Source organism: Camelus bactrianus, chromosome 4 (genome assembly GCF_048773025.1).
Source record: "Camelus bactrianus isolate YW-2024 breed Bactrian camel chromosome 4, ASM4877302v1, whole genome shotgun sequence".
Taxonomy (NCBI): Eukaryota; Metazoa; Chordata; class Mammalia; order Artiodactyla; family Camelidae; genus Camelus; species Camelus bactrianus.
The window spans coordinates 81,901,764-81,928,648 of record NC_133542.1 but is presented as its reverse complement, the minus strand read 5'-3'; positions in this window follow the sequence as shown (position 1 = coordinate 81,928,648).

Below are 26,885 nucleotides of genomic sequence, written 5' to 3'. Positions count from 1 at the left end.
GTTCACTTGGTGCTAGATGAACGAACGTCTCTCCACATGTTCAGTTCTGAGAGATATGTGTGTGTGAAAGCCGTAATTCAGCTATATTGTTCGGAACACAAAGTTTCTTTTCAGTTGCAAACTCCACTCCATACATATATATGGGGAGGTACTAGCTCCAAATCGATTTTACAGTGAAAACTGCAGGAAATTCAAACCAGTACTAGGAAACAGTCTGAGAAACCGGAGTAAAAGTTTCTCCTGCAAACCGTTCCCTTTGTTCTAGATGAACGAAAGTCTCTCCACATGCTGAGTTCTCAGAGAAAATTGTGTGTGAAAGCCGTCCTTCAACTAGCTTGTTGGGAACACAAAGTTTCTTTTCAGTTGCAAACTCCACTCCATATATATATATGGGGAAATACTAGCTCCAACTCGGTTTTTCAGTGAAAACTGCAGGAACTTCAAACCGTCACTAGGAAACAGACTGAGAAACCAGAGTAAAAGTTTCTCCTGCAACCCGTTCCTTTGTGCTAGATGAACGAACGTCTCTCCACATGCTCAGTTCTGAGAGATATGTGTGAGTGAGTGCCGTCCTTCACCTAGCTTGTTTTGAACACAAAGTTTTTTTCAGATGCAAACTCCAATCCATACATATTTATGGGGAGGTACTAGCTCCAACTCGGTTTTACAGTGAAAACTGCAGGAACTTCAAACCGGCACAAGAAACAAACTAAGATATCAGAGTAAAAGTTTCTTCTGCAAAAGGATCCCTTTGTGCTAGATGAACGAATGTCTCTCCACGTGCTCAGTTCTGAGAGATAAGTGTGTGTGAAAGCCGTCCTTCAAGTACCTTGTTGGGAACACAAATTTCTTTTCAGTTGCAAACTGCTCTCCATACATATATATGGGATCGTACGAGCTCCAACTCGGTTTTACAGTGAAAACAGCAGGAACTTCAAACCGACACTAGGAAACAGACTGAGAAACCAGAGAAAAATTTTCTAATGCCACCCGTTCCCTTTGTGCTAGATGAACGAACTTCTCTCCACATGCTCAGTTCTGAGAGATAAGTGTGTGTGAGAGCCGTCCTTCATCTAGCTTGTTGGGAAATCAAAGTTTCTTTTCAGTTGCAAACTCCACTCCATACATATATATGGGGAGGTACTAACTAGAATTCGGTTTTACAGTGAAAACTGCAGGAACTTCAAACCGGCAGTAGGAACACACTGAGAAACCAGAGTAAAAGTTTCTCCTGCATCATGTTCCCTTAGTGCTTGATGAATGATCTTCTCTCCACATGCTCAGTTCTGAGAGATAAGTGTGTGTTAAAGCCGTGCTTCAACTTGCTTGTTGGGAACACAAAGTTTCTTTTCAGTTGGTAACTCCAATCCATATATAAATATGGGGACGTACGAGCTCCAACTCGGTTTTACATTGAAAACTGCAGGAAGTTCAAACCGGCACTAGCAAACAGACTGAGAAACCAGAGTAAAAGTTTCTAATGAAACCCGTTTCCTTTGTGCTAGATGAACGAACTTCTCTCCACATGCTCAGTTCTGAGAGATAAGTGTGTGTGAAAGCCGTCTTTCACCTAGCTTGTTGGGAACACAAAGTTTCTTTTCAGTTGCAAACTCCAATCCATACATATATATGGGGAGGTACAAGCTCCAACTCGGTTTTACAGTGAAAACTGCAGGAACTTCAAACCGGCACTAGGAAACAGACTGAGAAACCAGAATAAAAGTTTCCCCTGCAACCCGTTCCCTTTGTGCTAGATGAACGAACGTCTCTCCTCATGCTCAGTTCTGAGAGATAATTGTGGGTGAAAGCCGTCCTTCTCCAAGATTGTTGGGAACACAAAGTTTCTTTTCACTTGCAAACTCCACTCCATACATATATATGGGGAGGTACTAGCACCAACACGGTTTTACAGTTAAAACTGCAGGAACTTCAAACCGGCAGTAGGATACAGACTGAGAAACCAGAGAAATACTTTCTCCTGCAACCCGTTCCCTTTGTGCTAGATGAAAGAAAGTGTCTCCAAATGCTCAGTTCTGAGAGACATTTGTGTGTGAAAGCCGTCCTTCACCTAGCTTGTTGGGAACACAAAGTTTCTTTTCAGTTGCAAACTCCACTCCATACATATATATGGGGATGTACTAGCTCCAGCTCGGATTTACAGTGAAAACTGCAGGAACTTCAAACCGGCACTAGGAAACAGACTGAGACACCAGAGTAAAATTTTCTAATGCAAGCCATTCCCTTTGTGCTAGATGAACGAACTTCTCTCCACATGCTCAGTTCTGAGAGATAAGTGTGTTTGAGAGCCGTCCTTCAACTAGCTTGTTGGGAACACAAAGTTTCTTTTCAGTTGCAAACTCCACTCCATACATATATATGGGGAGGTACAAGCTCCAATCAGTTTTACTGTGAAATCTGCAGGAACTTCAAACCGGCAGTAGGAAACAGACTGAGAAACCAGAGTAAAACTTTCTCCTGCAACCCTTTCCCTTTGTGCTAGATGAACGAACGTCTCTCCACATGCTCAGTTCTGGGAGATAAGTGTGTGTGAGAGCCGTCCTTCACCTAGCTTGTAGGGAACACAAAGTTTCTTTTCAGTTGCAAACTACAATCCATAAATATATATAGGGATGTACTAGCTCCAACTCGGTTTTACAGTGAAAACTACAGGAACTTCATCCCGGCACTAGGAAACAGACTGAGAAACCAGTGTAAAACTTTCTCCTGCAACCCGTTCCCTTTTTGCTAGATGAACGAACGTCTCTCCACATGCTCAGTTCTGAGAAATAAGTGTGTGTGAGAGCCGTCTTTCACCTAGCTTGTTGGGAACTCAAAGTTTCTTTTCAGTTGCAAACTCCACACCATAAATATATATGGGGAGGTACTAGCTCCAACTCGGTTTTACAGTGAAAACTGCAGGAACTTCAAACCGGTACTAGGAAACAGACTGAGAAACCAGAAAAAAATTTTCTCCAGCAACCAGTTCATTTTGTGCTAGATGAACGAAAGTCTCTCCACATGCTCAGTTCTGGGACATAAGTGTGTGTGAGAGCCGTCCTTTACCTAGCTTGTTGGGAACACAAAGTTTCTTTTCAGTTGCAAATTCCACTCCATACATATATATGGGGAGGTACTAGCTCCAACTCGGTTTTACAGTGAAAACTGCAGGAACTTCAAACCGGCACTAGGAAACAGACTGAGAATCCAGAGTAAAATTTCTCCTGCAACCCGTTCCCCTTGTGCTAGATGAATGAAGGTCTCTCCACATGCTCAGTTCTGAGAAATAAGTGTGTGTGAAAGCCGTCGTTCACCTAGCTTGTTGGGATCACAAAGTTTCTTTTCAGTTGGAAACTCCACACCATACATATATATGGGGAGGTACTAGCTCCAACTCGGTTTTACAGTGAAAACTGCAGGAACTTCAAACCGGCACTAGGAAACAGACTGAGAAACTAGAGTAAATGTTTCTCCTGCAACCCGTTCCCTTTGTGCTTGATGAACGAAATTCTCTCCACATGCTCAGTTCTGAGAGATAATTGTGTGTGAGAGCCGTCCTTCCCCTAGCTTGTTGGGAACACAAAGTTTCTTTTCAGTTGCAAACTCCACTCCATACATATATATGGGGAGGTACTAGCTCCAACTCGGTTTTACAGTGAAAACTGCAGGAACTTCAAACCGGCACTAGGAAACAGACTGAGAAACCAGAAAAATATATTCTCCTGCAACCCGTTCATTTTGTGCTAGATGAACGAACGTCTCTCCACATGCTCCGTTCTGAGAGAAAAGTGTGTGTGAAAGCCGTAATTCACCTATCTTGTTGGGAACACAAAGTTTTTTTTCAGTTGCAAACTCCACTCCATACATATATATGGGGAGGTAATATCTCCAAATCGATTTTACAGTGAAAAATGCAGGAAATTCAAACCGGCACTAGGAAAGAGTCTGAGAAACCAGAGTAAATGTTTCTACTGCAACCCATTCACTTTGTGCTAGATGAACGAACGTCTCTCCACATGCTCAGTACTGAGAGATAAATGTGTGTGAAAGCCGACCTTCACCTAGCTTGTTGGGAACAAAAAGTTTCTTTTCAGTTGCAAAATCTAATCCATACATATATATGGGGAGGTACTAGTTCCAACTCGGTTTTATAGTGAAAATTGCAGGAATTTCATACCGGCACTAGGAAACATACTGAGAAACCAGAAAAAATTTTCCCCAGCAACCCGTTCATTTTATGCTAGATGAACGAACGTCTCTCCACATGCTCAGTTCTCAGAGAAATGTGTGTGTGAAAGCCGTCCTTCACCTAGCTTGTTGGGAACACAAAGTTTCTTTTCAGTTGCAAACTCCACTCCATACATATATATGGGGAGATACTAGCCCCAACTCGATTTTAAAGTGAAAACTGAAGGAAATTCAAACCGGCACTTGGAAACAAACTGAGAAACCAGAGTAAAAGTTTGTCCTGCCACCCGTTCCGTTTGTGCTAGATGAACGAAAGTCTCTCCAAATGCTCAGTTCTGAGGGTTGAGTGTGTTCAAGCCGAACTTCACCTAGCTTGTTGGGAACACAAAGTTTCTTTTCAGTTGCAAACTCCACTCCATACATATATATGGGGACGTACGAGCTCCAACTCGGTTTTACAGTGAAAACTGCAGGAACTTCAAACCGGCACTAGGAAACAGACTGAGAAACCAGAGTAAAATTTTCTCCTGCAACCCGTTCCCTTTGTGCTAGATGAACGAACTTTTCTCCACATGCTCAGTTCTGAGAGATATGTGTGTGTGAGATCCGTCCTTCAACTAGCTTGTTGTGAACACAAAGTTTCTTTTCAGTTGCAAACTCCACTCCATACATATATATGGGGAGGTACTAGCTCCAACTCGAATTACAGTGAAAACTGCATTAACTTCAACTCGGCAGTAGGAAACAGAATGAGAAACCAGAGTAATACTTTCTCCTGCAACCCGTTCCATTTGGGCTAGATGAACGAAAGTCTGTCCACATGCTCATTTCTGGGAGATAAGTATATGTGAGAGCCGTACTTCACCTAGCTTGTTGGGAACACAAAGTTTCTTTTCACTTGCAAACTCCACTCCATACATATTTATGGGGAGGTACTAGCTCCAACACGGTTTTACAGTGAAAACTACAGGAAATTCAAACCGGCAGTTGGAAAAAGACTGAGAAACCAGAGTAAAAGTTTCTCCTGCAAACCGTTCCATTAGTGCTAGACGAACGAACGTCTCTCCACATGCTCAGTTCTGAGAGATAATTGCGTGGAAAGCCGTCCTTCACTTAGCTGTTGGGAACACAAAGTTTCTTTTCAGTTGCAAACTCCACTCCATACATATATATGGGGACGTACGAGCTCCAACTCGGTTTTACAGTGAAAACAGCAGGAACTTCAAACCGACACTAGGAAACAGACTGAGAAACCAGAGTAAAATTTTCTAAAGCCACCCGTTCCTTTGTGCTAGATGAACGAACTTCTCTACACATGCTCAGTTCTGAGAGATAAGTGTGTGTGAGAGCCTTCCTTCAACGAGCTTGTTGGGAAATCAAAGTTTCTTTTCAGTTGCAAACTCCACTCCATACATATATATGGTGACGTACGAGCTCCAACTCGGTATTACAGTGAAAACTGCAGGAACTTCAAACCGGCACTAGGAAACAGACTGAGAAACCAGAGTAAAAGTTTCTCCTGCAACCGGTTCCCTTTGTGCTAGATGAACGAACGTCTCTCCACATGCTCAGTTCTGAGAGATAAGTGTTTGTGAAAGCCGTTTTTTACCTAGCTTGTTGGGAACACAAAGTTTCTTTTCAGATGCAAACTCCAATCCAAACATATATATGGGGAGGAATTAGCTCCAACTCAGTTTTACAGTGAAAACTGCAGGAAATTCCAACCGGCACTAGGAAAAACTGAGAAACCTGAAAAAAATTTTCTCCATCAACCCGTTCACTTGGTGCTAGATGAACGAACGTCTCTCCACATGCTCAGTACTGAGAGATAAGTGTGTGTGAAAGCCGTAATTCACCTATCTTGTTGGGAACACAAAGTTTCTTTTCAGTTGCAAACTCCACTCCATACATATATATGGGGAGGTACTAGCTCCAAATCGATTTTACAGTGAAAACTGCAGGAAATTCAAACCGGTACTAGGAAACAGTCTGAGAAACCAGAGTAAAAGTTTCTCCTGCAAACCGTTCCCTTTGTGCTAGATGAACCAAAGTCTCTCCAAATGTTCAGTTCTCAGAGAAAAGTGTGTGTGAAAGCCGTACTTCAACTAGCTTGTTGGGAACACAAAGTTTCTTTTCAGTTGCAAACTCCACTCCATATATATATATGGGGAAGTACTAGCTCCAACTCGGTTTTACAGTGAAAACTGCAGGAACTTCAAACCAGCAGTAGGAAACAGACTGAGAAACCAGAGTAAAAGTTTCTCCTGCAACCCGTTCCCTTTGTGCTAGATGAACAAACGTCTCTCCACATGCTCAGTTCTGAGAGATAAGTGTGAGTGAGTGCCGTCCTTCACCTAGCTTGTTTGGAACACAAAGTTTTTTTCAGATGCAAATTCCAATCCATACATATATATGGGTAGGTACTAGCTCCAACTCGGTTGTACAGTGAAAACTGCAGGAACTTCAAAGCGGCACTAGGAAACAGACTGGAAAACCAGAGTAAAATTTTCTAATGCCTCCAGTTCCCTTTGTGCTAGATGAACGAAATTCTCTCCACATGCTCAGTTCTGAGAGATATGTGTGTCTGAAAGCCGTTCTTCACATAGCTTGTTGGGAACACAAAGTTTCTTTTCAGTTGGAAACTCCACTCCATTCATAGATATGGGGAAGTACTAGCTCCAACTCGGTTTTACAGTGAAAACTGCAGGAACTTCAAACCGGCACTAGGAAACAGACTGAAATACCAGAGTAAAATTTTCTCCTGCAAACCGTTCCCGTTGTGCTAGATGAACGAACGTCTCTCCACATGCTCCGTACTGAGAGATAAGTGTGTGTGAAAGCCGTTCTTCACCTAGTTTGTAGGGAACACAAATTTTCTTTTCAGTTGGAAACTCCACTCCATTCATAGATATGGGGAAGTACAAGCTCCAACTCGGTTTTACAGTTAAAACTGCAGGAACTTCAAACCGTCACTAGGAAACAGACTGAGAAACCAGAGAAAAAGTTTCTCCTGCAACCCGTTCCCTTTTTGCTAGATGAACGAACGTCTCTCCACATGCTCAGTTCTGAGAGATAAGTGTGTGTGAGAGCCGTCATTCACCTAGCTTGTTTGGAACACAAAGTTTCTTTTCAGTTGCAAACTCCACTCCATACATATATATGGGGAGGTATTAGTTCCAACTCGTTTTACAGTGAAAACTGCAGGAACTTCAAACCAGCAGTAGGAAACAGAATGAGAAACCAGAGCAAAAGTTTCTCCTGCAACCCGTTCCCTTTGTGCTAGATGAACGAACGTCTCTCCACATGCTCAGTTCTGAGTGGTAAGTGTGTGTGAGAGCCATTCTTCACATAGCTTGTTGGGAACACAAAGTTTCTTTTCAGTTGCAAACTCCACTCCATACTTATATATGGGGACGTACGAGCTCCAACTCGGTTTTATAGTGAAAACTGCAGGAACTTCAAACCGGCACTAGAAAACAGAATGAGAAACCTGAAAAAAATTTTCTAATTCAACCCGTTCACTTTGTTTTAGATGAACGAACTTCTCTCCACATGCTCAGTTCTGAGAGATAAGTGTGTGTGAGAGCCGTCCTTCACCTAGCTTGTTGGGAACACAAAGTTTCTTTTCAGTTGCAAACTACAATCCATACATATATATGGGGAGGTACTAGAACCAACTCGATTTTACAGTGAAAACTACAGGAAATTCAACCAGGCACTAGGAAACAGACTGAGAAACCAGAGTAAAAGTTTCCCTGCAAGCTGTTCCCTTTGTGCTAGATAAAAGAACGTCTCTCCTCATGCTCAGTTCTGAGAGATAAGTGTGTGTGAAAGCCGTCTTTCACCTAGCTTGTTGGGAACACAAAGTTTCTTTTCAGTTGCAAACTCCACTCCATACATATATTTGGGGATGTACGAGCTCCTAGTCGGTTTTACAGTGAAAACAGCAGGAACTTCAAACCGAAACTTGGAAACAGACTGAGAAACCAGAGTAAAATTTTCTAATGCCACCCGTTCCCTTTGTGCTAGATGAACAAACTTCTCTACACATGCTCAGTTATGAGAGATAAGTGTGTGTGAGAGCCTTCCTTCAATGAGCTTGTTGGGAACTCAAAGTTTCTTTTCAGTTGCAAACTCCACTCCATACATATATATGGGGACGTACGAGCTCCAACTCGGTATTACAGTGAAAACTGCAGGAAATTCAAACCGGCACTAGGAAACAGACTGAGAAACCAGAGTAAAAGTTTTTCCTGCAACCCGTTCCATTTCTGCTAGATGAACGAACGTCTCTCCACATGCTCAGTTCTGAGAGATAAGTGTGTGTGAAAGCCGTTTTTTACCTAGCTTGTTGGGAAAACAAAGTTTCTTTTCAGTTGCAAACTCCAATCCAAACATATATATGGAGAGGAACTAGCTCCAACTCGGTTTTACAGTGAAAACTGCAGGAAATTCCAACCGGCACTAGGAAACAGACTGAGAAACCTGAAAAAAATTTTCTCCTTCCACCCGTTCACTTGGTGCTAGATGAACGAACGTCTCTCCACATGTTCAGTTCTGAGATATATGTGTGTGTGAAAGCCGTAATTCAGCTATATTGTTCGGAACACAAAGTTTCTTTTCAGTTGCAAACTCCACTCCATACATATATATGGGGAGGTACTAGCTCCAAATCGATTTTACAGTGAAAACTGCAGGAAATTCAAACCGGTACTAGGAAACAGTCTGAGAAACCGGAGTAAAAGTTTCTCCTGCAAACCGTTCCCTTTGTTCTAGATGAACGAAAGTATCTCCACATGCTGAGTTCTCAGAGAAAATTGTGTGTGAAAGCCGTCCTTCAACTAGCTTGTTGGGAAAACAAAGTTTCTTTTCAGTTGCAAACTCCACTCCATATATATATATGGGGAAATACTAGCTCCAACTCGGTTTTTCAGTGAAAACTGCAGGAACTTCAAACCGTCACTAGGAAACAGACTGAGAAACCAGAGTAAAAGTTTCTCCTGCAACCCGTTCCTTTGTCCTAGATGAACGAACGTCTCTCCACATGCTCAGTTCTGAGAGATATGTGTGAGTGAGTGCCGTCCTTCACCTAGCTTGTTTTGAACACAAAGTTTTCTTCAGATGCAAACTCCAATCCATACATATTTATGGGGAGGTACTAGCTCCAACTCGGTTTTACAGTGAAAACTGCAGGAACTTCATACCGGCACAAGAAACAAACTAAGATATCAGAGTAAAAGTTTCTTCTGCAAAACGATCCCTTTGTGCTAGATGAACGAATGTCTCTCCACGTGCTCAGTTCTGAGAGATAAGTGTGTGTGAAAGCCGTCCTTCAAGTACCTTGTTGGGAACACAAATTTCTTTTCAGTTGCAAACTGCTCTCCATACATATATATGGGATCGTACGAGCTCCAACTCGGTTTTACAGTGAAAACAGCAGGAACTTCAAACCGACACTAGGAAACAGACTGAGAAACCAGAGTAAAATTTTCTAATGCCACCCGTTCCCTTTGTGCTAGATGAACGAACTTCTCTCCACATGCTCAGTTCTGAGAGATAAGTGTGTGTGAGAGCCGTCCTTCATCTAGCTTGTTGGGAAATCAAAGTTTCTTTTCAGTTGCAAACTCCACTCCATACATATATATGGGGAGGTACTAACTAGAATTCGGTTTTACAGTGAAAACTGCAGGAACTTCAAACCGGCAGTAGGAACACACTGAGAAACCAGAGTAAAAGTTTCTCCTGCATCATGTTCCCTTAGTGCTTGATGAATGATCTTCTCTCCACATGCTCAGTTCTGAGAGATAAGTGTGTGTTAAAGCCGTGCTTCAACTTGCTTGTTGGGAACACAAAGTTTCTTTTCAGTTGGTAACTCCAATCCATATATATATATGGGGACGTACGAGCTCCAACTCGGTTTTACATTGAAAACTGCAGGAAGTTCAAACCGGCACTAGCAAACAGACTGAGAAACCAGAGTAAAAGTTTCTAATGAAACCCGTTTCCTTTGTGCTAGATGAACGAACTTCTCTCCACATGCTCAGTTCTGAGTGATAATTGTGTGTGAGAGCCGTATTTCAACTAGCTTGTTGGGAACACAAAGTTTCTTTTCAGATGCAAACTCGTATCCATACATATATATGGGGAGGTACTAGCTCCAACATGGTTTTACAGTGAAAAATGCAGGAACTTCAAACCGGCACTAGGAAATAGACTGAGAAATCAGAATAAAAGTTTCCCCTGCAACCCGTTCCCTTTGTGCTAGATGAACGAACGTCTCTCCACATTCTCAGTTATGAGAGATAATTGTGGGTGAAAGCCGTCCTTCTCCAAGATTGTTGGGAACACAAAGTTTCTTTTCACTTGCAAACTCCACTCCATACATATATATGGGGAGGTACTAGCACCAACACGGTTTTACAGTTAAAACTGCAGGAACTTCAAACCGGCAGTAGGATACAGACTGAGAAACCAGAGAAATAGTTTCTCCTGCAACCCGTTCCCTTTGTGCTAGATGAAAGAAAGTCTCTCCAAATGCTAAGTTCTGAGAGACAAGTGTGTGTGAAAGCCGTCCTTCACCTAGCTTGTTGGGAACACAAAGTTTCTTTTCAGTTGCAAACTCCACTCCATACATATATATGGGGATGTACTAGCTCCAGCTCGGATTTACAGTGAAAACTGCAGGAACTTCAAACCGGCACTAGGAAACAGCCTGAGAAACCAGTGTAAAAGTTTCTCCTGCAAACCGTTCCCTTTTTGCTAGATGAACGAACGTCTCTCCACATGCTCAGTTCTGAGAAATAAGTGTGTGTGAGAGCCGTCTTTCACCTAGCTTTTTGGGAACTCAAAGTTTCTTTTCAGTTGCAAACTCCACACCATAAATATATATGGGGAGGTACTAGCTCCAACTCGGTTTTACAGTGAAAACTGCAGGAACTTCAAACCGGTACTAGGAAACAGACTGAGAAACCAGAAAAAAATTTTCTCCAGCAACCAGTTCATTTTGTGCTAGATGAACGAACGTCTCTCCACATGCTCAGTTCTGGGACATAAGTGTGTGTGAGAGCCGTCCTTTACCTAGCTTGTTGGGAACACAAAGTTTCTTTTCAGTTGCAAATTCCACTCCATACATATATATGGGGAGGTACTAGCTCCAAATCGGTTTTACAGTGAAAACTGCAGGAACTTCAAACCGGCACTAGGAAACAGACTGAGAATCCAGAGTAAAATTTCTCCTGCAACCCGTTCCCCTTGTGCTAGATGAATGAAGGTCTCTCCACATGCTCAGTTCTGAGAAATAAGTGTGTGTGAAAGCCGTCCTTCACGTAGCTTGTTGGGATCACAAAGTTTCTTTTCAGTTGGAAACTCCACACCATACATATATATGGGGAGGTACTAGCTCCAACTCGGTTTTACAGTGAAAACTGCAGGAACTTCAAACCGGCACTAGGAAACAGACTGAGAAACTAGAGTAAATGTTTCTCCTGCAACCCGTTCCCTTTGTGCTTGATGAACGAAATTCTCTCCACATGCTCAGTTCTGAGAGATAATTGTGTGTGAGAGCCGTCCTTCCCCTAGCTTGTTGGGAACACAAAGTTTCTTTTCAGTTGCAAACTCCACTCCATACATATATATGGGGAGGTACAAGCTCCAACTCGGTTTTACAGTGAAAACTGCAGGAACTTCAAACCGGCACTAGGAAACAGACTGAGAAACCAGAAAAATATATTCTCCTGCAACCCGTTCATTTTGTGCTAGATGAACGAACGTCTCTCCACATGCTCCGTTCTGAGAGAAAAGTGTGTGTGAAAGCCGTAATTCACCTATCTTGTTGGGAACACAAAGTTTCTTTTCAGTTGCAAACCCCACTCCATACATATATATGGGGAGGTAATAGCTCCAAATCGATTTTACAGTGAAAAATGCAGGAAATTCAAACCGGCACTAGGAAAGAGTCTGAGAAACCAGAGTAAATGTTTCTACTGCAAACCGTTCACTTTGTGCTAGATGAACGAACGTCTCTCCACATGCTCAGTACGGAGAGATAAGTGTGTGTGAAAGCCGACCTTCACCTAGCTTGTTGGGAACAAAAAGTTTCTTTTCAGTTGCAAAATCCAATCCATACCAATATATGGGGAGGTACTAGCTCCAACTCGATTTTATAGTGAAAACTGCAGGAATTTCATACCGGCACTAGGAAACATACTGAGAAACCAGAAAAAATATTCCCCAGCAACCCGTTCATTTTATGCTAGATGAACGAACGTCTCTCCACATGCTCAGTTCTCAGAGAAATGTGTGTGTGAAAGCCGTCCTTCACCTAGCTTGTTGGGAACACAAAGTTTCTTTTCAGTTGCAAACTCCACTCCATACATATATGTGGGGAGATACTAGCCCCAACTCGATTTTAAAGTGAAAACTGAAGGAAATTCAAACCGGCACTTGGAAACAAACTGAGAAACCAGAGTAAAAGTTTCTCCTGCCACCCGTTCCCTTTGTGCTAGATGAACGAAAGTCTCTCCACATGCTCAGTTCTGAGAGATGAGTGTGTGTGCAAGCCGACCTTCACCTAGCTTGTTGGGAACACAAAGTTTCTTTTCAGTTGCAAACTCCACTCCATACATATATATGGGGACGTACGAGCTCCAACTCAGTTTTACAGTGAAAACTGCATTAACTTCAACTCGGCAGTAGGAAACAGAATGAGAAACCAGAGTAATACTTTCTCCTGCAACCCGTTCCATTTGGGCTAGATGAACGAAAGTCTGTCCACATGCTCATTTCTGGGAGATAAGTATATGTGAGAGCCGTACTTCACCTAGCTTGTTGGGAACACAAAGTTTCTTTTCACTTGCAAACTCCACTCCATACATATTTATGGGGAGGTACTAGCTCCAACACGGTTTTACAGTGAAAACTACAGGAAATTCAAACCGGCAGTAGGAAAAAGACTGAGAAACCAGAGTAAAAGTTTCTCCTGCAAACCGTTCCATTAGTGCTAGACGAACGAACGTCTCTCCACATGCTCAGTTCTGAGAGATAATTGCGTGGAAAGCCGTCCTTCACTTAGCTGTTGGGAACACAAAGTTTCTTTTCAGTTGCAAACTCCACTCCACACATATATATGGGGAGGTACTAGCTCCATCTCGGATTTACAGTGAAAACTGCAGGAACTTCAAACCGGCACTAGGAAACAGACTGAGAAACCGGAGTAAAAGTTTCTCCTGCAACCCGTTCCCTTTGTGCTAGATGAACGAACGTCTCTCCACATGCTCAGTTTTGAGAGATAAGTGTGTGTGAAAGCCGTACTTCACCTAGCTTGTTGGGAACATAAAGTTTCTTTTCAGTTGCAAACTCCACTCCATACATATATATGGGGACGTACGAGCTCCAACTCGGTATTACAGTGAAAACTGCAGGAACTTCAAACCAGCACTAGGAAACAAACTAAGAAACCAGAGTAAAAGTTTCTCCTGACACCCGTTCCCTTTGTGCTAGATGAACGAACGTCTCTCCACATGCTCAGTTCTGAGAGGTAAGTGTGTGTTAAAGCCGTCCTTCACCTAGCTTGTTGGGAACACAAATTTTCTTTTCAGTTGCAAACTCTACTCCATACATATATATGGGGACGTACGAGCTCCAACTCGGTTTTACAGTGAAAACAGCAGGAACTTCAACCCGAACCTAGGAAACAGACTGAGAAACCAGAGTAAAATTTTTTAATGCCACCCGTTCCTTTGTGCTAGATGAACGAACTTCTCTACACATGCTCAGTTCTGAGAGATAAGTGTGTGTGAGAGCCTTCCTTCAACGAGCTTGTTGGGAAATCAAAGTTTCTTTTCAGTTGCAAACCCCACTCCATACATATATATGGGGACGTACGAGCTCCAACTCGGTATTACAGTGAAAACTGCAGGAACTTCAAACCGGCACTAGGAAACAGACTGAGAAACCAGAGTAAAAGTTTCTCCTGCAACCGGTTCCCTTTGTGCTAGATGAACGAACGTCTCTCCACATGCTCAGTTCTGAGAGATAAGTGTTTGTGAAAGCCGTTTTTTACCTAGCTTGTTGGGAACACAAAGTTTCTTTTCAGATGCAAACTCCAATCCAAACATATATATGGGGAGGAACTAGCTCCAACTCAGTTTTACAGTGAAAACTGCAGGAAATTCCAACCGGCACTAGGAAAAACTGAGAAACCTGAAAAAAATTTTCTCTATCAACCCGTTCACTTGTTGCTAGATGAACGAACGTCTCTCCACATGCTCAGTACTGAGAGATAAGTGTGTGTGAAAGCCGTAATTCACATATCTTGTTGGGAACACAAAGTTTCTTTTCAGTTGCAAACTCCACTCCATACATATATATGGGGAGGTACTAGCTCCAAATCGATTTTACAGTGAAAACTGCAGGAAATTCAAACCGGTACTAGGGAACAGTCTGAGAAACCAGAGTAAAAGTTTCTCCTGCAAACCGTTCCCTTTGTGCTAGATGAACGAAAGTCTCTCCACATGTTCAGTTCTCAGAGAAAAGTGTGTGTGAAAGCCGTCCTTCAACTAGCTTGTTGGGAACACAAAGTTTCTTTTCAGTTGCAAACTCCACTCCATATATATATATGGGGAAGTACTAGCTCCAACTCGGTTTTACACTGAAAACTGCAGGAACTTCAAACCGGAACTAGGAAACAGACTGAGAAACCAGAGTAAAAGTTTCTCCTGCAACCCGTTCCCTTTGTGCTAGATGAACAAACGTCTCTCCACATGCTCAGTTCTGAGAGATAAGTGTGAGTTCCGTCCTTCACCTAGCTTGTTTGGAACAGAAAGTTTTTTTCAGATGCAAATTCCAATCCATACATATATATGGGGAGGTACTAGCTCCAACTCGGTTTTACAGTGAAAACTGCAGGAACTTCAAAGCGGCACTAGTAAACAGACTGGAAAACCAGATTAAAATTTTCTAATGCCACCCGTTCCCTTTGTGCTAGATGAACGAAATTCTCTCCACATGCTTAGTTCTGAGAGATAAGTGTGTGTGAGAGCCGTCCTTCAACTAGATTGTTGGGAACTCAAAGTTTCTTTCAGTTGCAAACTCCACTCCTTACATATATATGGGGAGGTACTAGCTCCAACTCGGTTTTACAGTGAAAACTGCAGGAACTTCAAACCGACACTAGGAAACAGACTGAGAAACCAGAATAAAAGTTTCTCCTGCAACCCGTTCCCTTTGTGCTACATGAACGAACGTCTCTCCACATGCTCAGTTCTGAGAGATAAGTGTGTGTGAAAGCCGTCCTTCACCTACCTTGTTGGGAACACAAAGTTTCTTTTCAGTTGCAAACTCCACTCCATACATATATATGGGGACGTACGAGCTCCCACTCGGTATTACAGTGAAAACTGCAGGAACTTCAACCCGACACTAGGAAACAGACTGAGAAACCAGAGTAAAATTTTCTAATGCCACCCGTTCCTTAGTGCTAGATGAACGAACTTCTCTACACATGCTCAGTTCTGAGAGATAAGTGTGTGTGAGAGCCTTCCTTCAACGAGCTTGTTGGGAACTCAAAGTTTCTTTTTAGTTGCAGACTCCACTCCATACATATATACGGGGACGTACGAGCTGCAACTCGGTATTACATTGAAAACTGCAGGAAATTCAAACCGGAACTAGGAAACAGACTGAGAAACCAGAGTAAAAGTTACTCCTGCAACCGGTTCCCTTTGTGCTAGATGAACGAACGTCTCTCCACATGCTCAGTTCTGAGAGATAAGTGTTTGTGAAAGCCGTTTTTTACCTTGCTTGTTGGGAACACAAAGTTTCTTTTCAGATGCAAACTCCAATCCATACATATATATGGTGAGGAACTAGCTCCAACTCGGTTTTACAGTGAAAACTGCAGGAAATTCCAACCGGCACTAGGAAAAACTGAGAAAGCTGAAAAAATTTTCTCCTTCAACCCGTTCACTTGGTGCTAGATGAACGAACGTCTCTCCACATGCTCAGTACTGAGAGATAAGTGTGTGTGAAAGCCGTAATTCACCTATCTTGTTGGGAACACAAAGTTTCTTTTCAGTTGCAAACTCCACTAGATACATATGTATGGGGAGGTACTAACTCCAAATCGATTTTACAGTGAAAACTGCAGGAAATTCAAACCGGTACTAGGAAACAGTCTGAGAAACCAGAGTAAAAGTTTCTCCTGCAAAACGTTCCCTTTGTGCTAGATGAACGAAAGTCTCTCCACATGTTCATTTCTCAGAGAAAATTGTGTGTGAAAGCCGTCCTTCAACTAGCTTGTTGGGAACACAAAGTTTCTTTTCAGTTGCAAACTCCACTCCATATATATATATGGGGAAGTACTAGCTCCAACTCGGTTTTACAGTGAAAACTGCATTAACTTCAAACCGGAACTAGGAAACAGACTGAGAAACCAGAGTAAAAGTTTCTCCTGCAACCCGTTCCCTTTGTGCTAGATGAACAAACGTCTCTCCACATGCTCAGTTCTGAGAGATAATTGTGAGTGAGTGCCGTCCTTCACCTAGCTTGTTTGGAACACAAAGTTTTTTTCAGATGCAAATTCCAATCCATACATATATATGGGGAGGTACTAGCTCCAACTCGGTTTTACAGTGAAAACTGCAGGAACTTCAAACCGGCACTAGGAAACAGACTGGGAAACCAGAGTAAATTTTTCTAATGCCACCCGTTCCCTTTGTGCTAGATGAACGAACTTCTCTCCACATGCTCAGTTCTGAGAGATAAGTGTGTGTGAGAGCCGTCCTTCAACTAGCTTGTTGGGAACTCAAAGTTTCTTTTCAGTTGCAAACTCCACTCCTTATATATATATGGGGAGGTACTAGCTCCAACACGGTTTTACAGTGAAAACTGCAGGAACTTCAAACTGGCAGTAGGAAACAGACTGAGAAGCCAGAGTAAAAGTTTCTCCTGCAACCCGTTCCATTTGTGCTACATGAACGAACTTCTCTCCACATGCTCAGTTCTGGGAGATAAGTGTGTGTGATAGCCGTTCTTCACCTAGCTTGTTGGGAACACAAAGTTTCTTTTCGGTTGCAAACTCCACTCCATTCATATATATGGGGAGGTACGAGCTCCAAAACTTTTTTACAGTGAAAACTGCAGGAAATTCAAACCGGCACTAGGAAACAGACTGAGAAACAAGAGTAAAAGTTTCTCCTGCAACCCGTTCCCATTGTGCTTGATGAAAGAACGTCTATCCACATGCTCAGATCTGAGAGATAAGTGAGTGTGAAAGCCGTCCTTCACCTAGCTTGTTGGGAACGCAAAGTTTCTTTTCAGTTGCAAACTCCACTCCATACATATATATGGGGAGGTACTAGCTCCAAAACGGTTTTACAGTGAAAAATGCAGGAACTTCAAACCGGCACTAAGAAACAGACTGAGAAACCAGAGAAAAAAATTCTCCTGCAACCCGTTCCCTTTTTGCTAGATGAACGAAAGTCTCTCCACATGCTCAGTTCTGAGAAATAAGTGTGTGTGAAAGCCTTCCTTCAACTAGCTTGTTGGGAACACAAAGTTTCTTTTGAGTTGCTAACACCACTCCATACATATATATGGGGAGGTACTAGCTCCAACTAAGTTTTACAGTGAAAACTGCAGGAACTTCAAACCGGCACTAGGAAACAGCCTGAGAAACCAGAGTAAAATTTTCTCCTGCAACCCGTTCCCTTTGTGCTAGATGAACGAACGTCTCTCCACATGCTCATTTCTGAGAGATAAGTGTGCGTTAAAGCCATCCTTCACCTGCTTGTTGGGAACACAAAGATTCTTTTCAGTTGCAAACTCCACTCCATAAATATATATGATGAGGTACTAGCTTGAACTCGGTTTTATAGTGAAAAATGCAGGAATTTCAAACCGGCAGTAGGAAACACACTGAGAAACCAGAGTAAAATTTCTCCTGCAAACTCTTCCCTTTGTGCTTGATGAACGATCGTCTCTCCACATGCTCAGTTCTGAGAGATAAGTGCGTATGAAAGCCGTCCTTCACATAGCTTGTTGGGAACACAAAGTTTCTTTTCAGTTGCAAACTCCAATGCAAACATATATATGGGGAGGTACTAGCTCCAAATCGATTTTACAGTGAAAACTGCAGGAAATTCAAACCGGCACTAGGAAACAGCCTGAGAAACCAGAGTAAAATTTTCTCCTGCAACCTGTTCCCTTTGTGCTAGATGAACGAACGTCTCTCCACATGCTCATTTCTGAGAGATAAGTGTGCGTTAAAGCCGTCCTTCACCTGCTTGTTGGGAACACAAAGATTCTTTTCAGTTGCAAACTCCACTCCATACATATATATATGGATGTACTAGCTCCAAATCGGTTTTACAGTGAAAACTGCAGGAACATCAAACCGGCACTAGGAAACAGACTGAGAAAACAGAGTAAAAATTTCATCCCGTTCCCTTTGTGCTAGATGAATGAACGTCTCTCCACATGCTCAGTTTTGAGAGATAAATGTGTGTTAAAGCCGAACCTCACATAGCTTGTTGGGAACACAATGTTTCTTTTCAGTTGCAAACTCCACTCCATAAATATATATGATGAGGTACTAGCTTGAACTCGGTTTTACAGTGAAATATGCAGGAATTTCAAACCGGCAGTAGGAAACACACTGAGAAACCAGAGTAAAATTTCTCCTGGAAACTGTTCCATTTGTGCTTGATGAACGATCGTCTCTCCACATGCTCAGTTCTGAGAGATAAGTGCGTATGAAAGCCGTCCTTCACATAGCTTGTTGGGAACACAAAGTTTCTTTTCAGTTGCAAACTCCACTCCATACATATATATGGGGAGGTACTAGCTCCAAATCGATTTTACAGTGAAAACTGCAGGAAATTCAAACCGGTACTAGGAAACAGTCTGAGAAACCAGAGTATAAGTTTCTCCTGCAAACCGTTCCCTTTGTGCTAGATGAACGAAAGTCTCTCCACATGTTCAGTTCTCAGAGAAAAGTGTGTGTGAAAGCCGTCCTTCAACTAGCTTGTTGGGAACACAAAGTTTCTTTTCAGTTGCAAACTCCACTCCATATATATATATGGGTAAGTACTAGCTCCAACTCGGTTTTACAGTGAAAACTGCAGGAACTTCAAACCAGCAGTAGGAAACAGACCGTGAAACCAGAGTAAAAGTTTCTCCTGCAACCCGTTCCCTTTGTGCTAGATGAACAAACGTCTCTCCACATGCTCAGTTCTGAGAGATAAGTGTGAGTGAGTGCCGTCCTTCACCTAGCTTGTTTGGAACACAAAGTTTTTTTCAGATGCAAATTCCAATCCATACATATATATGGGGAGGTACTAGCTCCAACTCGGTTTTACAGTGAAAACTGCAGGAACTTCAAAGCGGCACTAGGAAACAGACTGGAAAAACAGAGTAAAATTTTCTAATGCCACCCGTTCCCTTTGTGCTAGATGAACGAAATTCTCTCCACATGCTTAGTTCTGAGAGATAAGTGTGTGTGAGAGCCGTCCTTCAACTAGATTTTTGGGAACTCAAAGTTTCTTTCAGTTGCAAACTCCACTCCTTACATATATATGGGGAGGTACTAGCTCCAACTCGGTTTTACAGTGAAAACTGCAGGAACTTCTAACCGGCACTAGGAAACAGACTGAGAAACCAGAATAAAAGTTTCTCCTGCAACCCGTTCCCTTTGTGCTACATGAACGAACGTCTCTCCACATGCTCAGTTCTGAGAGATAAGTGTGTGTGAAAGCCGTCCTTCAACTACCTTGTTGGGAACACAAAGTTTCTTTTCAGTTGCAAACTCCACGCCATACATATATATGGGGACGTACGAGCTCCCATTCGGTATTACAGTGAAAACTGCAGGAACTTCAACCCGACACTAGGAAACAGACTGAGAAAACAGAGTAAAATTTTCTAATGCCACCCGTTCCTTAGTGCTAGATGAACGAACTTCTCTACACATGCTCAGTTCTGAGAGATAAGTGTGTGTGAGAGCCTTCCTTCAACGAGCTTGTTGGGAACTCAAAGTTTCTTTTTAGTTGCAAACTCCACTCCATACATATATATGGGGACGTACGAACTCCAACTCGGTATTACAGTGAAAACTGCAGGAAATTCAAACCGGCACTAGGAAACAGACTGAGAAACCAGAGTAAAAGTTACTCCTGCAACCGGTTCCCTTTGTGCTAGATGAACGAACGTCTCTCCACATGCTCAGTTCTGAGAGATAAGTGTTTGTGAAAGCCGTTTTTTATCTTGCTTGTTGGGAACACAAAGTTTCTTTTCAGATGCAAACTCCAATCCAAACATATATATGGGGAGGAACTAGCTCCAACTCGGTTTTACAGTGAAAACTGCAGGAAATTCCAACCGGCACTAGGAAAAGCTGAGAAACCTGAAAAAATTTTCTCCTTCAACCCGTTCACTTGGTGCTAGATGAACGAACGTCCCTCCACATGCTCAGTACTGAGAGATAAGTGTGTGTGAAAGCCGTAATTCACCTATTTGTTGGGAACACAAAGTTTCTTTTCAGTTGCAAACTCCACTCCATACATATGTATGGGGAGGTACTAGCTCCAAATCGATTTTACAGTGAAACTGCAGGAAATTCAAACCGGTACTAGGAAACAGTCTGAGAAACCAGAGTAAAAGTTTCTCCTGCAAACCGTTCCCTTTGTGCTAGATGAATGAAAGTCTCTCCACATGTTCATTTCTCAGAGAAAAGTGTGTGTGAAAGCCGTCCTTCAACTAGCTTGTTGGGAACACAAAGTTTCTTTTCAGTTGCAAACTCCACTCCATATATATATATGGGGAAGTACTAGCTCCAACTCGGTTTTACAGAGAAAACTGCAGGAACTTCAAACCGGCACTAGGAAACAGACTGAGAAACCAGAGTAAAAGTTTCTCCTGCAACCCGTTCCCTTTGTGCTAGATGAACAATCGTCTCTCCACATGCTCAGTTCTGAGAGATAATTGTGAGTGAGTGCCATCCTTCACCTAGCTTGTTTGGAACACAAAGTTTTTTTCAGATGCATATTCCAATCCATACATATATATGGGGAGGTACTAGCTCCAACTCGGTTTTACATTGAAAACTGCAGGAACTTCAAACCGGCACTAGGAAACAGACTGGGAAACCAGAGTAAATTTTTCTAATGCCACCCCTTCCCTTTGTGCTAGATGAACGAACTTCTCTCCACATGCTCAGTTCTGAGAGATAAGTGTGTGTGAGAGCCGCCCTTCAACTTGCTTGTTGGGAACTCAAAGTTTCTTTTAAGTTGCAAACTCCACTCCTTACATATATATGGGGAGGTACTAGCTCCAACACGGTTTTACAGTGAAAACTGCAGGAACTTCAAACTGGCAGTAGGAAACAGACTGAGAAGCCAGAGTAAAAGTTTCTCCTGCAACCCGTTCCATTTGTGCTACATGAACGAACTTCTCTCCACATGCTCAGTTCTGGGAGATAAGTGTGTGTGAGAGCCGTTCTTCACCTAGCTTGTTGGGAACACAAAGTATCTTTTCAGTTGCAAACTCCACTCCATTCATATATATGGGGAGGTACGAGCTCCAACACTTTTTTACAGTGAAAACTGCAGGAAATTCAAACCGGCACTAGGAAACAGACTGAGAAACAAGAGTAAAAGTTTCTCCTGCATCCCGTTCCCATTGTGCTTGATGAAAGAACGTCTATCCACATGCTCAGATCTGAGAGATAAGTGAGTGTGAAAGCCGTCCTTCACCTAGCTTGTTGGGAACACATAGTTTCTTTTCAGTTGAAAACTCCACTCCATACATATATATGGGGAGGAAATAGCTCCAACTCGGTTTAACAGTGAAAATTGCAGGTACTTCAAACCGGCACTAGGAAATAGACTGAGAAAGCAGAGTAAAACTTTCTCCTGCAATCCGTTTTCTTTGTGCTAGATGAACGAACGTCTCTCCACATGCACAGTTCTGAGAGATATGTGTGTGTGAAAGCCGTCCTTCACCTAGCTTGTTGGGAACACAAAGTTTCTTTTCAGTTGCAAACTCCACTCCAAACATATATATGGGGAGGTACTAGCTCCAAAACGGTTTTACAGTGAAAAATGCAGGAACTTCAAACCGGCACTAGGAAACAGACTGAGAAACCAGAGAAAAAGTTTCTCCTGCAACCCGTTCCCTTTTTGCTAGATGAACGAAAGTCTCTCCACATGCTCAGTTCTGAGAAATAAGTGTGTGTGAAAGCCTTCCTTCAACTAGCTTGTTGGGAACACAAAGTTTGTTTTGAGTTGCTAACACCACTCCATACATATATATGGGGAGGTACTAGCTCCAACTAAGTTTTACAGTGAAAACTGCAGGAACTTCAAACCGGCACTAGGAAACAGCCTGAGAAACCGGAGTAAAATTTTCTCCTGCAACCCGTTCCCTTTGTGCTAGATGAACGAACGTCTCTCCACATGCTCAGTTCTGAGAGATAAGTGTGTGTGAAAGCCGTCCTTCACATAGCTTGTTGGGAACACAAAGTTTCTTTTCAGTTGCAAACTCCACTCCATACTTATATATAGGGAGTTAATAGCTCCAACTCGGTTTTACAGTGAAAACTGCAGGAAATTCAAACCAGCACTAGGAAAGAGACTGAGAAACCAGAGTAAAAGTTTCCCCTGCAACCCGTTCCCTTTTTGCTAGATGAACGAACGTCTCTCCAAATGCTCATTTCTGAGAGATAAGTGTGCGTTAAAGCCGTCCTTCACCTGCTTGTTGGGAACACAAAGATTCTTTTCAGTTGCAAACTCCACTCCATAAATATATATGTGGATGTACTAGCTCCAAATCGGTTTTACAGTGAAAACTGCAGGAACATCAAACCGGCACTAGGAAACAGACTGAGAAAACAGAGTAAAAATTTCATCCCGTTCCCTTTGTGCTAGATGAATGAACGTCTCTCCTCATGCTCAGTTCTGAGAGATAAATGTGTGTTAAAGCCGAACCTCACATAGCTTGTTGGGAACACAATGTTTCTTTTCAGTTGCAAACTCCACTCCATAAATATATATGATGAGGTACTAGCTTGAACTCGTTTTTGCAGTGAAAAATGCAGGAATTTCAAACCGGCAGTAGGAAACACACTGAGAAACCAGAGTAAAATTTCTCCTGGAAACTGTTCCCTTTGTGCTTGATGAACGATCGTCTCTCCACATGCTCAGTTCTGAGAGATAAGTGCGTATGAAAGCCGTCCTTCACATAGCTTGTTGGGAACACAAAGTTTCTTTTCAGTTGCAAACTCCAATCCAAATATATTTATGGGTAGAAACTAGCTCCAACTCGGTTTTACAGTGAAAACTGCAGGAAATTCCAACCGGCACTAGGAAACTGACTGAGAAACCTGAAAAATTTTTCTGCTTCAACCCGTTCACTTCGTGCTAGATGAACGAACGTCTCTCCACATGCTCAGTACTGAGAGATAAGTGTGTGTGAAAGCCGTAATTCACCTATCTTGTTGGGAACACAAAGTTTCTTTTCAGTTGCAAACTCCACTCCATAAATATATATGGGGTGGTACTAGCTCCAAATCGATTTTACAGTGAAAACTGCAGGAAACTGAAACGGGTACTAGGAAACAGTCTGAGAAACCAGAGTAAAAGTTTCTCCTGCAAACCGTTCCCTTTGTGCTAGATGAACGAAAGTCTCTCCACATGCTCAGTTCTGAGAGAAAAGTGTGTGTGAAAGCCATAATTCACCTATCTTGTTGGGAACACAAAGTTTCTTTTCAGTTGCAAACTCCACTCCATACATATATATGGGGAGGTAATAGCTCCAAATCGATTTTACAGTGAAAAATGCAGGAAATTCAAACCGGCACTAGGAAAGAGTCTGAGAAACCAGAGTAAATGTTTCTACTGCAACCCGTTCACTTTGTGCTAGATGAACGAACGTCTCTCCACATGCTCAGTACTGAGAGATAAGTGTGTGTGAAAGCCGACCTTCACCTAGCTTGTTGGGAACAAAAAGTTTCTTTTCAGTTTGCAGAATCCAATCCATACATATATATGGGGAGGTACTAGCTCCAACCCGGTTTTATAGTGAAAACTGCAGGAATTTCATACCGGCACTAGGAAACATACTGAGAAACCAGAAAAAATTTTCCCCAGCAAACCGTTCATTTTATGCTAGATGAACGAACATCTCTCCACATGCTCAGTTCTCAGAGAAATGTGTGTGTGAAAGCCGTCCTTCACCTAGCTTGTTGGGAACAGAAAGTTTCTTTTCAGTTGCAAACTCCACTCCATACATATATATGGGGAGATACTAGCCCCAACTCGATTTTAAAGTGAAAACTGAAGGAAATTCAAACCGGCACTTGGAAACAAACTGAGAAACCAGAGTAAAAGTTTCTCCTGCCACCCGTTCCCTTTGTGCTAGATGAACGAAAGTCTCTCCACATGCTCAGTTCTGAGAGATTAGTGTGTGTGCAAGCCGACCTTCACCTAGCTTGTTGGGAACACAAAGTTTCTTTTCAGTTGCAAACTCCACTCCATACATATATATGGGGACGTACGAGCTCCAACTCGGTTTTACAGTGAAAACTGCAGGAACTTCAAACCGGCACTAGGAAACAGACTGAGAAACCAGAGTAAAATTTTCTCCTGCAACCCGTTCCCTTTGTGCTAGATGAACGAACTTTTCTCCACATGCTCAGTTCTGAGAGATAAGTGTGTGTGAGATCCGTCCTTCAACTAGCTTGTTGTGAACACAAAGTTTCTTTTCAGTTGCAAACTCCACTCCATACATATATATGGGGAGGTACTAACTCCAACTCGGTTTTACAGTGAAAACTGCATTAACTTCAACTCGGCAGTAGGAAACAGAATGAGAAACCAGAGTAATACTTTCTCCTGCAACCCGTTCCATTTGGGTTAGATGAACGAAAGTCTGTCCACATGCTCATTTCTGGGAGATAAGTATATGTGAGAGCCGTACTTCACCTAGCTTGTTGGGAACACAAAGTTTCTTTTCACTTGCAAACTCCACTCCATACATATTTATGGGGAGGTACTAGCTCCAACACGGTTTTACAGTGAAAACTACAGGAAATTCAAACCGGCAGTAGGAAAAATACTGAGAAACCAAAGTAAAAGTTTCTCCTGCAAACCGTTTCATTAGTGCTAGACGAACGAACGTCTCTCCACATGCACAGTTCTGAGAGATAATTGCGTGGAAAGCCGTCCTTCACTTAGCTGTTGGGAACACAAAGTTTCTTTTCAGTTGCAAACTCCACTCCACACATATATATGGGGAGGTACTAGCTCCATCTCGGATTTACAGTGAAAACTGCAGGAACTTCAAACCGGCACTAGGAAACAGACTGAGAAACCAGAGTAAAATTTTCTCCTGCAACCCGTTCCCTTTGTGCTAGATGAACGAACTTCTCTACACATGCTCAGTTCTGAGAGATAAGTGTGTGTGAGAGCCTTCCTTCAATGAGCTTGTTGGGAACTCAAAGATTCTTTTCAGTTGCAAACTCCACTCCATACATATATATGGGGACGTACGAGCTCCAACTCGGTATTACAGTGAAAACTGCAGGAAATTCAAACCGGCACTAGAAAACAGACTGAGAAACCAGAGTAAAATTTTCTCCTGCAACCCGTTCCCTTTGTGCTAGATGAACGAACGTCTCTCCACATGCTCACTTCTGAGAGATAAGTGTGTGTGAAGCCGTCCTTCACCTAGCTTGTTGGGAACACAAATTTTCTTTTCAGTTGCAAACTCCACTCCATACATATATATGGGGACGTACGAGCCCCAACTCGGTTTTACAGTGAAAACAGCAGGAACTTCAAACCGACACTTGGAAACAGACTGAGAAACCGGAGTAAAATTTTCTCCTGCAACCCGTTCCCTTTGTGCTAGATGAACGAACGTCTCTCCACATGCTCAGTTCTGAGAGATAAGTGTGTGTGAAAGCCGTCCTTCACATAGCTTGTTGGGAACACAAAGTTTCTTTTCAGTTGCAAACTCCACTCCATACTTATATATAGGGAGTTAATAGCTCCAACTCGGTTTTACAGTGAAAACTGCAGGAAATTCAAACCAGCACTAGGAAAGAGACTGAGAAACCAGAGTAAAAGTTTCCCCTGCAACCCGTTCCCTTTTTGCTAGATGAACGAACGTCTCTCCAAATGCTCATTTCTGAGAGATAAGTGTGCGTTAAAGCCGTCCTTCACCTGCTTGTTGGGAACACAAAGATTCTTTTCAGTTGCAAACTCCACTCCATAAATATATATGTGGATGTACTAGCTCCAAATCGGTTTTACAGTGAAAACTGCAGGAACATCAAACCGGCACTAGGAAACAGACTGAGAAAACAGAGTAAAAATTTCATCCCGTTCCCTTTGTGCTAGATGAATGAACGTCTCTCCTCATGCTCAGTTCTGAGAGATAAATGTGTGTTAAAGCCGAACCTCACATAGCTTGTTGGGAACACAATGTTTCTTTTCAGTTGCAAACTCCACTCCATAAATATATATGATGAGGTACTAGCTTGAACTCGTTTTTGCAGTGAAAAATGCAGGAATTTCAAACCGGCAGTAGGAAACACACTGAGAAACCAGAGTAAAATTTCTCCTGGAAACTGTTCCCTTTGTGCTTGATGAACGATCGTCTCTCCACATGCTCAGTTCTGAGAGATAAGTGCGTATGAAAGCCGT